At 42.6% G+C, this 17684-nt stretch overlaps 1 long non-coding RNA gene across 1 annotated transcript in view; it reads right to left on the minus strand.

Moving 5' to 3' along the window:
• Positions 1-2877: 2877 nt before the first annotated feature.
• LOC120394429 overlaps positions 2878-17684 on the minus strand; it is a 45312-nt gene continuing 30505 nt past the window's right edge. Inside the window, exon 3 of the long non-coding RNA XR_005592289.1 lies at positions 2878-2899. This is a non-coding gene — a long non-coding RNA (uncharacterized LOC120394429). The remainder of the gene's footprint in view (positions 2900-17684) is intronic.

Genomic DNA, 17684 nt, shown 5'->3' on the forward strand with positions numbered 1-17684 from the left:
TATTAAGAAACACAGTAAAAGACCTAAAAAAGAGCAACCATGGCTTAACAACAATATAAAAGAAGCAATGAGAGATAAAAAGACTTCCTTTAAAAGTGGAAGTCAAATCCTAGTGTGGTAAATAGAAAGGAGCATAAACACTGCCAAATTAAGTGCAAGAGTGTAATAAGAAAAGCCAAAGAGGAGTTTGAAGAACGGCTAGCCAAAAACTCCAAAGGTAAAAACAAAATGTTTTTTAAATACATCAGAAGCAGGAAGTCTGCTAAACAACCAGTGGGGCCCCTTGACGATCGAGATACAAAAGGAGCGCTTAAATATGATAATGTCATTGCGGAGAAACTAAATGGATTCTTTGCTTCGGTCTTCACGGCTGAGGATGTTAGAGAGATTCCCAAACCTGAGTTGACTTTTGTAGGTGACAAATCTGAGGAACTGTCACAGATTGAAGTGTCACTAGAGGAGGTTTTGGAATTAATTGATAAATTCAACATTAACAAGTCACCGGGACCAGATGGCATTCAGCCAAGAGTTCTGAAAGAACTCAAATGTGAAGTTGCAGAACTATTAACTAAGATTTGTAACCTGTCCTTGAAATCGGCTTCGGTACCCAATGACTGGAAGTTAGCTAATCTAATGCCAGTATTTAAAAAGCGCTCTAAAGGTGATCCCGGCAATTACAGACCGGTAAGTCGAACGTCGGTACCGGGCAAATTAGTCGAAACAATAGTTTAAAATAAAATTGTCAGACACATAGAAAAACATAAACTGTTGAGCAATAGTCAACATGGTTTCTGTAAAGGGAAATCGTGTCTTACTAATCTATTAGAGTTCTTTGAAGGGGTCAACAAACATGTGGACAAGGGGGATACGGTGGACATAGTGTACTTAGATTTCCAGAAAGCCTTTGACAAGGTCCCTCACCAAAGGCTCTTACGTAAATTAAGCTGTCATGGGGTAAAAGAGAAGGTCCTTTCACGGATTGAGAACTGGTTAAAAGACAGGGAACAAAGGGTAGGAAATAATGGTAAATTCTCAGAATAGAGAGGGGTAACTAGTGGTGTTCCCCAAGGGTCAGTCCTAGGACCAATCCTATTCCATTTATTCATAAATCATCTGGAGAAAGGGGTAAACAGTGAGGTGGCAAAGTTTGCAGATGGTACAAAAGTACTGAAGATAGTTAAGACCAAAGCAGATTGTGAAGAACTTCAAAAAGATCTCACAAAACTAAGCGATTGGGCAACAAAATGGCAAATGAAATTGAATGTGGATAAATGTAAAGTAATGCACATTGGAAAAAATAACCCCAACTATAGATACAATATGATGGGGGCTAATTTAGCTACAACGAGTCAGGAAAACGATTTTGGCGTCATCGTGGATAGTTCTCTGAAGATGTCCACGCAGTGTGCAGTGGCGGTCAAAAAAGCAAACAGGATGTTAGGAATCATTAAAAAGGGGATAGAGAAGAAGACGGAGAATATATTATTGCCCTTATATAAATCCATGGTACGCCCACATCTCGAATACTGTGTACAGATGTGGTCTCCTCACCTTAAAAAATATATTCTAGCAGTAGAAAAGGTTCAGAAAAGGGCAACTAAAATGATTAGGGGTTTGGAGAGAGTCCCATATGAGGAAAGATTAAAGAGCCTAGGACTCTTCAGCTTGGAAAAGAGAAGACTAAGGGGGGATATGATAGAGGTATATAAAATCAGGAGTGATGTTGAGCAAGTGGATAATGAAAATTTATTTACTTATTCCCATAATACAAGACCTAGGGGTCACCAAATGAAATTAATAGGCAGCAGGTTTAAAACAAATAAAAGGAAGTTCTTCTTCACGCAGCGCACAGTCAACTTGTGAAACTCCTTACCTGAGGATGTTGTGAAGGCTAGGACTATAACAATGTTTAAAAGGGGACTGGATAAATTCATGGTGGCTAAGTCCATAAATGGCTATTAGCCAGGATGGGTAAGAATGCTGTCTCTAGCCTTTGTTCATCAGAGGATGGAGATGGATGGCAGGCGAGAGATCACTTGATCATTGCCTGTTAGGTTCACTCCTCTGGGGCACCTGGCATTGGCCACTGTCGGTAGACAGATACTGGGCTAGATGAACCTTTTTGGTCTGACGCGTGCACGGCCGTTCTTATGTTCTTATGTATGTTCATAAAACTCACAAATCATCTTTACAGTTTTCTCACAGACATTGTTTTGGACAAGATGCAATCCCCACTATAAAAATTTGTTACACAAGCATTCCTCAGCCCCCATGGCCTAGACTTCACATTCTACCCTCCCCCTCGAGCCCTAGTCTGACCCCGCTCCCCTCACCAGAAACCCTGCAGACTCTCACAGCATGAAATTATAGTGCAAAATCCACATCAAGCCTACAGAAACTCTGAGTCCCCCCTCTCTCCCTGCAACTGGGATTCCAAACTCCATCATGAGGTACAAAAACTGAAACTAATTCTACATCTGCTGCAGACCTCCACCACTCCCAGGAGTGCAGTGTTACCCAACCAATGGGGGGCAAAATCTGATCATATTTTAACCAATGTCTGACAACACTAGCTGATAGTAACAGAGTCACATTCAGCAAATATGCACTTTTTTTCTTAACAACAAAATTTTGGATGCATCTGCATAATAAAAAAAAATGTTTTCAGTGTGTGCATATATTTTCCAGATATGGTGGATTGTTTAAGGGCATTTTCAAGAAATTATTAGAAAATGCATCTACTAATAAATAACACATCCCCGTTAACTAATGTAGTGGGAAAGGCTGAAGTAGAAGCAGGATCAAAAACACCTGGGACCGTTTTTGTTGTATAACAATAGTTTTGCTTGTGACTGTTGAAAAGTCAATGCAATCTTACCTTTTTTCTCTTTATTTGAGCCTAGAAAAAACAAACAAAACAGAGTGTCATGCAGCAAAGTGAAGAGGGACTGTGCACAACAACATTTATATAAATCATGTTTTTGGCCTGTCTTCTGATTTCTGAATGCTCCCTGCCATTACCAATGTGTGGGTGATAATCAGTGTTGCAAGCTCTCATATACTAGTGAGTAAGGTGATTTAGTCCCCTGGTGAAGGAGCACTTGCCAAAATATGCAACGTAGATGAGATTTCTCTTGTTGGTGTAAAGCGCATGATATAACAGACTGAGGTTAAATGTCACCACTAATTTAAATCAGCAGGGGGCAGTTCAATAAATTAATTAACAAAGGTGGTTTACAATAGTACATTAAACTTATCTAATGGACATTTACACTGCCACCATTTAACCCACCCCTGAGTGTACTGTCCCCTGGATTCCAGAGTTCTAAACACTTGCTTGTGTGCGTGCACTTGGAGATCTTGAAGCTGCATGCAGCACTCTGTTGGTTCTGTGTATCAGTCCACGCAAAGCAACAAGCTACACAACCCCCTGTGAAAACTGGATTCTAACGATTCAGAGATCAAAAGGGAATATTAGCAATTAGATGAACCATGGAATAATAATATAATTGTCTTTATTTCTCTTTGAAGTTTGTAGTAAACTACACATGAACCTTTGGATGGTTAATGGCCTTATGCTAATCAGTGCAATTAATTATCTGCGTATACACAGAAAATAGGACTTGACTGTTCAAAGCAACAATGTACCTTATTAGTGCTTGTGTTACCTGCTGTCGAGAGGTTATCACAACTTGCCAGAGATCTATAAAAGAACTTTGGGACCTGATATTTTTTTATCTCAAGTCTGCTTGAACTTATCAGAGGAGGTTTCAAGTCACAAGACTGAGGTCTCCAGGTGTGCTCTTGATTTCCCTGCTATTTCTCATGGAAGAATTTACACAGATTCTGCACATGGACTGCCTATTGGGTTATAATTTATGGAATTGATTCTGAAAGAACTTTTTGCAGGTCAGCACTTCACCATCTCTATTATGAAACTGACCTAAGAATTTTATTCATATCTGCAGAACACCACCTGACTGTGCAATGTAGCGCAAAGGGGAGGGAACTCCAGTTTCTAGGAAAAGGCAGGTGTTAGTAATGGGAGATTTGGTTATTAGAAACGTAGATAGCTGGGTCTGTGATGACCGGGAGAACCGTATGGTGACTTGCCTGCCTGGTGCGAAGGTTGCGGATTTCTCGAGGCATCTAGACAGACTTATGTGTAGTGCTGGGGAGGAGCCTATGGTCGTGGTCCATGTAGGTACCAATGACATAGGGAAGGGTAGGAGAGATGTCCTGGAAGCCAAATTTAGGCTGCTAGGGAAGAGACTGAAATCCAGGACCTCTATGGTGGCATTCTCAGAAATGCTCCCAGTTCCACACGCAGGGCCAGGTAGGCAGGCAGAGCTTCAGAGTCTCAATGCGTGGATGAGATGATGGTGTACAGAGGAGGGGTTCACATTCATTAGGAACTGGGGAAACGTCTGGGATGGGAGGAGCCTATACAGGAGAGATGGGCTCCACCTAAACCAAAGCAGAACCAGACTGCTGGCACTAAACATTAAAAGGTTGTAGAGCAGTTTTAAACTAGGAGATGGGGAAAAGCCGACTGATGCAGAGGAGCGTGTGGATCGGACACAGACTTCTCTTAGGGGAGAGTCGGATGATAGAGAATCTCTAGGTTATAGACAGGATCAGAGGACTGATGATGTTCGTCCATCGTTTTCGAAGAAGACTTTGACATCTAGCAGGTTGTGAGCTGTCCACGGTGCGTCCGCAGGTGGCTGGTAAGGCCAATACGGGCACGGAATGTTCTGCCACATGTCGGGCAGACATGTGTGGACACCACTGTTACAGCATTTGCAGCTCTGGCTTTACGGAGTGCTCGCTTCTCTTGTGCTATGGTTATCCTTCTGGCTTCAGATGTCTGGCAGCCTTGGTGGATCAGCGTATGCCATGTCGATCGGTCTTGTGCCAGGGTTTCCCAGGAGGTGATGTCGATATCCAGGGACTTGAGAGAGGCTTTCAGCGTGTCTTTGTATCACTTCTTTTGTCCCCCGTGCGATCACTTTCCTTGAGACAGCTCATCATAGAAGAGCTGTTTGGAGATGCGGTGGTCTGGCATCCTTACAACATGGCCTGCCCAGTGTGTCTGGGCTTTCATAAGCAGAGTGTAAACTGATGGCAGGCCTGCTCTGGAGAGGACTTCTGTGTCTGGCACCTTATCCTGCCACCGGATCCTCAGAAGTCTGCGGAGGCAAGTCGTGTGGAAGTGGTTCAGTTGCCTAGCGTGCCTCTTGTATACAGTCCAAGTCTCACTGGCATACATCAGGGTAGTTAGCACTACTGCTCGGTAGACTTTAAGCTTTGTAGCAAGGCTTATTCCACAGCGATCCCACACGTTGGTCAGCAGTCCACCGAATGCAGAACTTGCCTTGGCGATTCTGCAGTTGACCTCAATGTCAATTGTCACTGCGCGGGAGAGGGTGCTGCCAAGGTATGTAGATTGGTCCACTGCTTGCAGCTTTTGTCCCTTCACTGTGATGGTGGGCTCTTGGTGTTGGGCTTTCGGAGCTGGCTGGTACATCACTTCGGTTTTCTTTATGTTGATGAGGAGGCCGAAGTTGTCGCATGCTGCTGCGAATTTGTCCATGCTGGCTTGCATTTCCTGCTCTGATCCAGCATTCAGGGCACAGTCGTCAGCAAAAAGGAGGTCTCGTAGCACAGTCTCCTTTATCTTGGTGACAGCCTGGAGTCTTTGCAGGTTGAACAGTTTCCCATCAGTCCTATATCTCAGGCTGACTCCCAAGGAACTGTTCTGAAAGGCGTCTGACAGCATGGCTGAAAACATTATGCTGAACAGGGTCGGTGCCAACACACCCTTGCTTGACGCCGTTTGTGATGGAAAAGGCCTCTGAAGCTTCTCCATCGTCCAGAACACGAGCCGTCATGCAGTCATGGAACTGACGTACCATCAGGATAAATCTGTCAGGGCACCCAAACTTCGACATGATGCGCCACAGACCTTCGCAACTGACAGTGTCAAAAGCCTTGGTAAGATCCACAAAGATGGTGTACAATTCACGATTCTGCTCTTCACACTTCTCTTGGAGCTGTCGAACTGCGAAGATCATGTCCAAAGTGCCACGCTCTTTGCGGAAGATGGTGTAATTCTCATTACTGAAAAGACTCTGATTCTACAGCGTTGGGCTGAGCATTTCCAATCCGTACTGAACAGCCCATCTTCCATCAATAACGAGGCGATTGACAGAATGCCCCAGGCGGATATCAACTACAGCCTGGATGTTCCACCATCAGAGACTGAAACCCTACAGGCCATCAGCCAGCTGTTTAGTGGCAAGGCCCCAGGATCTGACGCGATTCCAGCGGAAGTCTATAAGGACGGTGGTGCAATGCTTGTCGACAAACTCACTCAGCTGTTCCAGTCCTTCTGGAATCAAGGGTCCATTCCTCAGGAATTGAAAGATGCGTCCATCGTACACCCCTACAAGAGGAAAGGAAATCGAAAAGTCTGCGATAATCATAGAGGAATATCACTGCTTTCCAGCGCAGGTAAGATCCTTGCACGAGTGTTGCTGAATCGCCTGATTGACCACCTGGAACAGGGTCTACTACCCGAGACACAGAGGACTGAAGAGTATAATGTAAGGGCCGGATCAGATGATAAACAGTCACATAAAAAATAATCTGGCACATCAGAAAAGGCAGACTAATAAACAGGGACAAGTTTTTAAAGTGCTTGTACACAAATGCCAGAAGTCTAAATAACAAGATGGGTGAACTACAGTGCCTTGTGATAAAGGAGGATATAGATATAATAGGCATCACAGAAACCTGGTGGACTGAGAGCAATCAATGGGACACAATCATTCCGGGGTACAAAATATATCGAAAGGACAGAACAGGTAGTGCAGGGGGAGGAGTGGCACTATATGTGAAAGAAAGTGTAGATTCAAATGAAGTAAAAATCTTAAGCAAATCCATATGTTCCATAGAATCTCTATGGATAGAAATTTCATGCTCTAGTAAAATATAACATTAGGGATCTATTATCGACCACCTGACCAGGACAGTAATAGTGATGATGAAATGCTGAGGGAAATTAGAGAGGCTATCAAAATTAGGAACCCAATAATAGTGGGGGATTTCAATTATCCCCATATTGACTGGGAACATTTCACTTCAGGACGAAATGCAGAGATAAAATTTCTCGATACTTTAAATGACTGCTTCATGGAGCAGCTGGTACGCGGAACCCACAAGGAGAGGCAACTCTAGATTTAATCCTGAGTGGAGCGCAGGAGCTGGTCCAAGAGGTAACTATAGCAGGACCGCTTAGAAATAGTGACCATAATACAATAGCATTCAACATCCCTCTGGTGGGAAGAACACCTCAACTGCCCAACACTATGGCATTTAATTTCAAAAGGGGGAACTATACAAAAATGAGGGGGTTAGTTAGACAAAAGTTAAAAGGTACAGTGACTAAAGTGAAATCCCTGCAAGTTGCATGGGCCCTTTTTAAAGACACCATAATAGAGGCCCAACTTCAATGTATACCCCAAATTAAGAAAAACAGTAAAAGAACTAAAAAAGAGCCACCGTGGCTTAATAACCATGTAAAAGAAGCAGTGAGAGATAAAAAGACTTCCTTTAAAAAGTGGAAGTCAAATCCTAGTGAGGCAAATAGACAGCAGCACAAACACTGCCAACTTAAGTGCAAGAGTGTAATAAGAAAAGCCAAAGAGGAGTTTGAAGAACGGCTAGCCAAAAACTCCAAAGGTAATAACAAAATGTTTTTTAAGTACATCAGAAGCAGGAAGCCAGCTAAACAACCAGTGGGGCCCCTTGAAGATCAAAATACAAAAGGAGCGTTTAAAGACGATAAAGTCATTGCGGAGAAACTAAATGGATTCTTTGCTTCAGTCTGAAGATGAAGATGCTTCAGTGCTTCAGTATGAAGATATACTATAACCTGTGTATAAAAGACACTTGCACTTACCCTGACTCTGGCTCTCATCAACTCTGGGCCCTGGCAATAAATAAAATAATTATAAATAATTATAATTAATACTAATTAACAATTACAATGACCAGGATATTTTATTAACATGTTAAATAAAACTATGTTTATTTTGAAAAAATGAGTATTTAAAAATAACTTTGTATATTATCCCATATATTTGTATGACACTTTTCAGGTAATTAAAAAGTCCAGATCTCTATTATTGGGAGTGTGTGCTCATAATTAGACTTAAAATTAAAACATACATAAAAAGTAGTCCATAACAACACTACCACATGGGCCAAGAATGAGATTTGAGGCCAGGACTTTCAGTATGAGCTATAGCAGTAAATCAGTCAGTATGCTGCATCATTGCCACCATTTAGAAATACAAACTGTGACTCACTTGTGCATTATATTTTACCTTCTTTAACCTCTCAATAACTCTCATTTCCTTTTTCTTAGCTAATAAACCTTTAGTTAGTTTGCTATTGACTTGGTTACCAGTGTTGTCTTCGTTGCAAGACCTAGAGTTCCAATTCATATGGGGTAAGTGACTGGTCTCTTAGGACTGGCAGCAATCTAACACAGAAAGTGTTGATTCAAAATACACGCAAAACCAAAAGGTTTGGTTTTAGCTATTAGAGTTCTTTGAAGGGGTCAACAAACATGTGGACAAGGGGGATCCAGTGGACATAGTGTACTTAGATTTCCAGAAAGCATTTGACAAGGTCCCTCACCAAAGGCTCTTACGTAAATTAAGCTGTCATGGGATAAAAGGGAAGTTCCTTTCATGGATTGAGAACTGGTTAAAGGACAGGGAACAAAGGGTAGGAATTAATGGTAAATTCTCAGAATAGAGAGGGTAACTAGTGGTGTTCCCCAAGGGTCAGTCCTAGGACCAATCCTATTCAATTTATTCATAAATGATCTGGAGAAAGGGGTAAACAAAGAGGTGGCAAAGTTTGCAGATGGTACTAAACGGCTCAAGTATCAGAGGGGTAGCCGTGTTAGTCTGGATCTGTAAAAGCAGCAAAGAATCCTGTGGCACCTTGTAGACTAACAGACTCGTGTGTGTGTGTGATTATGTGTGTAATGGGTTAACAAATACACACAAATATTATATTGTAACCACTTCTGAAGCCTTCAATATGAAATACCCCACATATTGCATTGTCAGAAACTCCCAAATGCTATCCCCATGCTCAGTATCCAACCAGACTCATCTGTCAGCCATGACAGGCCTCTGAATAAACCTCACCCCATGAAGAGGAAATTCCAAACCTTCTCTCAGCATGGAAACTCTACAGACTCCTTGTCTTCTCATGGAAACTGCTCACAACCCATCACTCCCATCTGCTAGTCTCTTTTCATCAACACACTGACAATCATCAATCTCTCTTGTATTCACATGGGTTCTTGTCCCCCAAAACATATTCCTCAAATATTACACAACCAGGCATCTTCCAAGCAACAGAAGTCAATGGAAATGAACCTTTTTCTTTCTGGAGCTTTCCTGAAAAACAAAAACAAAAAGAAACCCATGTTTTTAACCCTATAATTCCAATTTTCTCTCCATAGCATACAGAAATAATGTAATAATCAAAACCAAGACAATGTTTGGTAATTTATAAAATATTCTAAGTACAGAAATAAGAAAATGCAAGAATCAAAGCCAATGGTACTTGTAGACTACGGCAGATTCCTAGATTCTAACGTCAGAAGAGACCATTGTGATTATATATCCTGAATCCTGGGATAAGACAGGCCACAGAACTCCACCAAAATAGTTCCTAGAGACCCTTGGTAAATTTTTTCCAATGGTTAATTACCCTCACCATTAAAAATTTACTAATTATTTCCAGTCTGAATTTGTCTAGCTTTAGCTTGTAACCCTAGATCATGTTACACCTTCCTCTGCTAGACTGAGGAAGGTGTTCCCATTAGCAGAGAAAGGCATTACATGATACAATGGAAGTTGGATGGAGCTATACAGAAGCCAGGCTGATGGAGGCTACACTGAGGTTGCACTTCTGGCTAGCACCATCTACTTTTTGTTAGCAGTGACCGCTGGTGGAAGGTTTTATCCAGACACTATTCAGAAGGTGCACTTCATTCTGAAAGAACAAGAATTCCATGCTGCAGTACTTTTTTTGTTTGTTTGCTTGTTTCCAGCAGAGCTAGTCAAAAAATGTTAATTCTTTTCTGTGAACATTTTTAGTTATTTTCAAACAAAAAAAAGATTGAAAAGAAAGGAAAAAATTGGTTTTCTCCCTCAGAAAGGAGGCGGGGCAGAGGGGGAAGAAAAGTAGAAGAAAACTAAATAAACCTAAAAACATTTGAAAAGTGAATTTGGCTTTGCATGCTTCATCAAGAAATCCAAAAAATATCTGGGCAGAGTGAAAACTTTTCTCACAATTTTTCACTTCTGTTGAAAAGCCATTTTTAGTTGAAAATGCAGGTTTTTTGGCCAGCTGTAGTTTGCAATGTGAATACTCTCGTTTATTTACTCAACATTCGTTTGCCGTGAGCAGTTGCACTTTTGCCTGCCCCAGGTGCATGCCGTATGCAAGGGGGGCAGAAAGGGGAATCTCCTATGACCCCTTTACTCTGCTGATTAGCTGAATAGAATCTACCCCAGAATGTGATGTCAATGAGGTACATACACTGTGAAGACCAGAGTCCTGCCCTGTGTATTTGCAAATGAAGATATACTATAACCTGTGTATAAAAGACACTTGCACTTACCCTGACTCTGGCTCTCATCAACTCTGGGCCCTGGCAATAAATAAAATAATTATAAATAATTATAATTAATACTAATTAACAATTACAATGACCAGGATATTTTATTAACATGTTAAATAAAACTATGTTTATTTTGAAAAAATGAGTATTTAAAAATAACTTTGTATATTATCCCATATATTTGTATGACACTTTTCAGGTAATTAAAAAGTCCAGATCTCTATTATTGGGAGTGTGTGCTCATAATTAGACTGAAAATAAAACATACATAAAAAGTAGTCCATAACAACACTACCACATGGGCCAAGAATGAGATTTGAGGCCAGGACTTTCAGTATGAGCTATAGCAGTAAATCAGTCAGTATGCTGCATCATTGCCACCATTTAGAAATACAAACTGTGACTCACTTGTGCATTATATTTTACCTTCTTTAACCTCTCAATAACTCTCATTTCCTTTTTCTTAGCTAATAAACCTTTAGTTAGTTTGCTATTGACTTGGTTACCAGTGTTGTCTTCGTTGCAAGACCTAGAGTTCCAATTCATATGGGGTAAGTGACTGGTCTCTTAGGACTGGCAGCAATCTAATATGATATGATTTTTTTTTATTTAAGTGACCTTTTAGCACAAAGTTCAATTTGTCTCGGTGGCAAGAGGGACTGGAATATCTAAGGGACTCTCTGTGACTCCATGGTAAGACTGGATAGTGATCCAGGAGTTCACATTTGTTAGTGGTCAAACATTCTGTTCTGAAACTGGCTTTCAGTGGAACATTGTGTTTTCAACAAAATTAGGTTTGGTTTTAAAAAAAGCACTGCTTAACACAGAAAGGGTTGATTCAAAACTACACGCAAAACCAAAAAGGTTTGGTTTTAGCTGATAATTGAAATTTTGGTGGAAAATTTGAGTGAGTTGTGATATGGATATCTCATACCTTCAATCTCTTATATGGTCTGGGCTACACACCTGGATGATATATCCCAAGATGCACCATGGCCAGTGAGACCATCATGCAGAATCTCCCCTCACCAAGAGGAGACACCATGGTTCATCATAGGAGATGTAGTGTACAGAGGTGAAATTTTCTGCAGAAAAAATGCCATTTGCAACCAAATCTACCTGAGGCCAAATACCGGACAAGATTTGTGGAATGTGATGTAGCAAACCCTACACTGTATTACAGCGGTGGGCAAACATTTGGACCTCAGGGCCACATCTGGGTATAGAAATTGTATGGTGGGCATGAATGTTCACAAAATTGGGGGTTGGGGTGTGGGAGAGGATGAGGGCTCTGGGGTGGGGCCAGAAATAAAGAGTTAAGGGTTGGGAGATCTGGACTGGGGCAGGGGGTTGGAGTGCGGGGTGGGAGGGTGAGGACTCCATCTGGGGATGCAGGCTCTGGGATGGGGCTGGCGATGAGGGACTTGGGGTGCAGGATAGTGCTCCAGGCTTGGACCAATAGATTCAGAAGGAGTGAGGGGATCAGGGTTGGCGCAGGGGGGTTGGGACGTAGGGGTGCAGGCACTTGCACAAAGGCCAGACAGAATCTGCCCCTCACCCCCACAGGCCACACATTTCCTAATTAGTTGCCTGTGAACTAATCTGGGTAGAAAGAAAATACAGCAGAAAACAAATGACTCTTGCTTCCTGTTGAGCTATGACTTTTGAAAGTAACTATACAGTATCTCCTGCTAGAGCGTTATTCTGTGTGGTGACAATGTTCAGAAAGCAATGGAAACTTACCCTCCATTTCTTGACTTGGTCTGAAAGAAACAGGGGGTGCTAACAGGGAGTTTTTCAAGGGAGTTCTCCAGGTGAAGGAGGAGCAAATCTGTGGGGTAAGTGACTGTCTGTAGTGTGTGTTTGTTTGTGTTTGGGGGTTATTTGCTGTGTGCTGAGCTTATGTTTCTCAGTCTGTTTGTTTGGTTGGTTGTTTGAAGGACCCTGTGCTGTGGCTGGCAGTTGGAGGCTGTGAGCTTCAGAGGAAGGTATGAAAGCTAGAAGCCTCTGGTAATTGGCTGAGCCTTAATCAGTGGGTGGGGCATTCACTCAGGCCAGGGCTTTATAAAGCTGCGCACAAGCAACCAGGGGCTGCTAACAGGGAGTTTCGCAAGGGAGTTTAGAAGGGGAGTGGGAAGGCAGCGGGGTCCTTGTCAGTCCTATTTGTGCCCTGTTAGTCCCCATAAAACCTATAAACCAAACTACATTCAAAACCCCTTTCTTTAAACCACCCTTTCATTAACTAGGAGACAATGCAGGCAGAAGCCCAGCTGCATAGTGGGGGCTATCCAGTTTATTGCACTGAGTGTAGCATGTATGATTACCTGCCCTGTGGGCATGTGGCGTATGTGTGCAGTCAGTGTAAGGTGCTCCTGGCCCTGAGAGACCACGTACGGACTTTGGAGGCCAAGGTGGTAGAACTGGAGGAGCTAAAAGAGGCGGAGAGGTATGTTGATGAGGCTTTCTGGGATACTGTAGAATTGTCCCACCTCCGGTCAGACAGCCCCTGCGCTGTTGAGGAGGAAGAAAGGCCCAGGAAGCAGAGCAGTCAAAGGGAGCAGAGGGAAACCTTCCCATAGTTGGGACCCTCCTTCCAGATGGATCTGGGATTGCCTCTCGCACCGAGGTTACCTCTCCAGGAGGGAACTCCAGTTGCCAGGAAAAGGGAAGTGTTAGTAATGGGAGATTCGATCATTAGAAACGTAGATAGCTGGGTTTGTGATGACCAGGAGAACCGTATGGTGACTTGCCTGCCTGGTACGAAGGTTGCGGATCTCTCGAGGCATCTAGATAGACTTATGTGTAGTGCTGGGGAGGAGCCGGTGGTCGTGGTACATGTAGGAACCAATGCCATAGGGAAGGGTAGGAGAGATGTCCTGGAAGCCAAATTTAGGCTGCTAGGAACAGACTAAAATCCAGGACCTCTATGGTGGCATTCTCAGAAATGCTCCCAGTTCCATGCGCAGGGCCGGGTAGGCAGGCAGAGCTTCAGAGTCTCAATGCGTGGATGAGACGATAGTGTAGAGAGGAGGGTTTACGTTCATTAAGAACTGGGAAACTTCTGGGATCGGGAGCCTATACAGGAGAGATGGGCTCCACCTAAACCAAAGTGGAACCAGACTGCTGGCACTAAACATTAAAAAGGTTGTAGAGCAGTTTTTAAACCAGGACGTGGGGGAAAGCCATCTGCTGCAGAGGAGCATGTGGATCGGACACAGACTTCTCTTAGGGGAGAGTCTGATGATAGAGAATCTCCAGGTTATAGTCAGCAGCAGAGGACGGAAGAGGACAATGTAAGGGCCGGATCAGATGATAAACAGTCACATAAAAAAGAATCTGGCACATCAGAAAAGGGCAGAGAAATAAACAGGGACACGTTTTTATAGTGCTTGTACACAAATGCTAGAAGTCTCAATAATAAGATGGGTGAACTAGAGTGCCTTGTGTTAAAGGAGGATATTGATATAATAGGCATCACAGAAACCTGGTGAACTGAGAGCATTCAATGGGACACAATCATTCCAGGGTACAAAATATAACGGAAGGACAGAACAGGTCGTGCAGGGGGAGGAGTGGCACTATATGTGAAAGAAAATGTAGATTCAAATGAAGTAAAAATCTTAAGCGAATCCACATGTTCCATAGAATCTCTATGGATTGAAATGTCATGCTCTAATAAAATATAACATTAGGGATCTATTATCGACCACCTGACCAGGACAGTAATAGTGATGATGAAATGCTAAGGAAATTAGAGAGGCTATCAAAATTAAGAACTCAATAATAGTGGGGGATTTCAGTTATCCCCATATTGACTGGGAACATTTCACTTCAGGATAAAATGCAGAGATAAAATTTCTCAATACTTTAAATGACTGCTTCATGGAGCAGCTGATACGGGAACCCACAAAGGGAGAGGCAACTCTAAATTTAATCCTGAGTGGAGTGCAGGAGCTGGTCCAAGAGGTAACTATAGCTGGACCGCTTGGAAATAGTGACCATAATACAATAGCATTCAACATCCCTGTGGTGGGAAGAACATCTCAACAGCCCACCACTGTGGCATTTAATTTCAAAAGGGGAACTATACAAAAATAAGGGAGTTAGTTAAACAAAAGTTAAAAGGTACAGTGACTAAAGTGAATCCCTGTAAGCTGCATGGGCGCTTTTTAAAGACACTATAATAGAGGCCCAACTTCAGTGTATACCCCAAATTAAGAAACACAGTAAAAGACCTAAAAAAGAGCCACCGTGGCTTAACAACAATGTAAAAGAAGCAGTGAGAGATAAAAGACTTCCTTTAAAAGTGGAAGTCAAATCCTAGTGTGGCAAATAGAAAGGAGCATAAACACTGCCAAATTAAGTGCAAGAGTATAATAAGAAACGCCAAAGAGGAGTCTGAAGAAAGGCTAGCCAAAAACTCGAAAGGTAATAACAAAATGTTTTTTAAGTACATCAGAAGCAGGAAGTCTGCTAAACAACCAGTGGGGCCCCTTGACGATCGAGATACAAAAGGAGAGCTTAAAGACGATAATTGCAGAGAAACTAAATGGATGCTTTGCTTCAGTCTTCACGGCTGAGGTTGTTAGGGAGATTTTCAAACCTAAGATGGCTTCTGTAGGTGACAAATCTGAGGAACTGTCACAGATTGAAGTGTCACTCGAGGAGGTTTTGGAATTAATTGATAAACTCAACATTAACAAGTAACAGGGACCAGATGGCATTCACCAAAGAGTTCTGAAAGAACTCAAATGTGAAGTGCGGAACTATTAACTAAGGTTTATAACCTGTCCTTTAAATCGGCTTCAGTACCCAATGACTGGAAGTTAGCTAATGTAACGCCAATATTTAAAAAGGGCTCTAGAGGTGATCCCGACAATTACAGACCGGTAAGTCTAACGTCAATACCGGGCAAATTAGTCGAAACAATAGTTAAAAATAAAATTGTCAGACACATAGAAAAACATCAACTGTTGTGCAATAGTCAACATGGTTTCTGTAAAGGGAAATCATGTCTTACCAATCTATTAGAGTTCTTTGAAGGGGTCAACAAACATGTGGACAAGGGGGATCCATTGGACATAGTGTACTTAGATTTCCAGAAAGCCTTTGACAAGGTCCCTCACCAAAGGCTCTTACGTAAATTAAGCGGTCACGGGATAAAAGGGAAGGTCCTTTCATGGATTGAGAACTAGTTAAAAGACAGGGAACAAAGGGTAGGAATAAATGGTAAATTCTCAGAATAGAGAGCGGTAACTTGTGGTGTTCCCCAAGGGTCAGTCCTAGGACCAATCCTATTCAATTTATTCATAAATGATCTGCAGAAAGGGGTAAACAGTGAGGTGGCAAAGTTTGCAGATGATACTAAACTGCTCAAGATAGTTAAGACCAAAGCAGATTGTGAAGAACTTCAAAAAGATCTCACAAAACTAAGTGATTGGGCAACAAAATGGCAAATGAAATTTAATGTGGATAAATGTAAAGTAATACACATTGGGAAAAATAACCCCAACTATACATAGAGAGTGTTTAAATGTTGCATTAAGGGATCAGTTATATATGCAAAATAAAATGTAACTTTTCTGGCAGGTGCCAATGGCAGTAGCTAGGGTTCAGTTCACTCTGTCTAGACTCCTCTTTCTAAGCTAAATAAAACTGCCTCAAGCCCCCACTAACAATCGTACTGAAATTTCTGGTTTTTGTTTATTAAAATAAAATTGTTCTTGTCCCCTTTATAGGCACTTCCTCCCCCCCCCACACACACACACATGCAGAGGCACTCAGCAGTCTTTTAGGGCTGGAAAGGTGAAAAACAGTCAAAAGAGATTTGTCTAAACTTACATATAAGTGATTGAGCAACCCAAATCAGACATCAGGAATTTGATCAGTCCACAACTCCCACATAATAGATATCCAGCTGATGTAGTTCCAGAACTTGGGAAGTGTCACAGACAGTGCTGGAGAATATTCAAAAGACGTGTACTCTCATGTATCTATAGAACCAGGTTATATCAACTCTACTGTAGTGAAACATGGACTCTTAGGAAGGCAGAAGAGAGACACGTTGACATTTTTGATTCTTGTTATTTTTGCCAGCTGCTTCATATCAAGTGTCAGGACAAGATCAGCAATGAGGATATTCGTAACTGAACCCTGGAGCTTCTTCCATGGTGGGGGCTATCCAGTTTATTGCACTGAGTGTAGCATGTATGATTACCTGCCCTGTGGGTGGGTGGCGTATGTGTGCATTCGGTGAAAGGAGCTCCTGGCCCTCAGAGACCATGTATGGACTTTGGAGGCCAGGGTGGTGGAACTGGAGGAGTGAAGAGAGGCAGACAGATATGCTGATGAGGCTTTCCGGGACACTGTAGAATTGTCCCACCTCTGGTCAGACAGCTGTTGAGGAGGAAGAAAGGCCTAGGGAAGCAGAAAAGTCAATGGGAGCAAAGGGAAACCTTCTCATAGTTGGGACCCTCCTTCCAGATGGTGCTGAGGTTGCCTCTTGCACTGAGGTTACCTCTCCAGGGGAGGAAACTCCAGTTTCTAGGAAAAGGCAGGTGTTAGTAATGGGAGATTTGATCATTAGAAACGTAGCTAGCTGGGTTTGTGATGACTGGGAGAACTGTATGGTGACTTGCCTGCCTGGTGCGAAGGTTGTGGATCTCTCGAGGCATCTAGACAGACTTATGTGTAGTGCTGGGGAGGAGCCGGTGGTCGTGGTACATGTAGGTACCAATGACATAGGGAAGGGTAGGAGATATGTCCTGGAAGCCAAATTTAGGCTGCTAGGGAAGAGACTGAAATCCAGGACCTCTATGGTGGCATTCTCAGAAATGCTCCCAGTTCCACGCGCAGGGCCAGGTAGGCAGGCAGAGCTTCAGAGTCTCAATGCGTGGATGAGATGATGGTGTACAGAGGAGGGTTCACATTCATTAGGAACTGGGGAAACGTCTGTGATGGGGGGAGC

The sequence above is a fragment of the Mauremys reevesii genome, unplaced genomic scaffold, assembly GCF_016161935.1.
Source record: "Mauremys reevesii isolate NIE-2019 unplaced genomic scaffold, ASM1616193v1 Contig59, whole genome shotgun sequence".
Taxonomy (NCBI): Eukaryota; Metazoa; Chordata; order Testudines; family Geoemydidae; genus Mauremys; species Mauremys reevesii.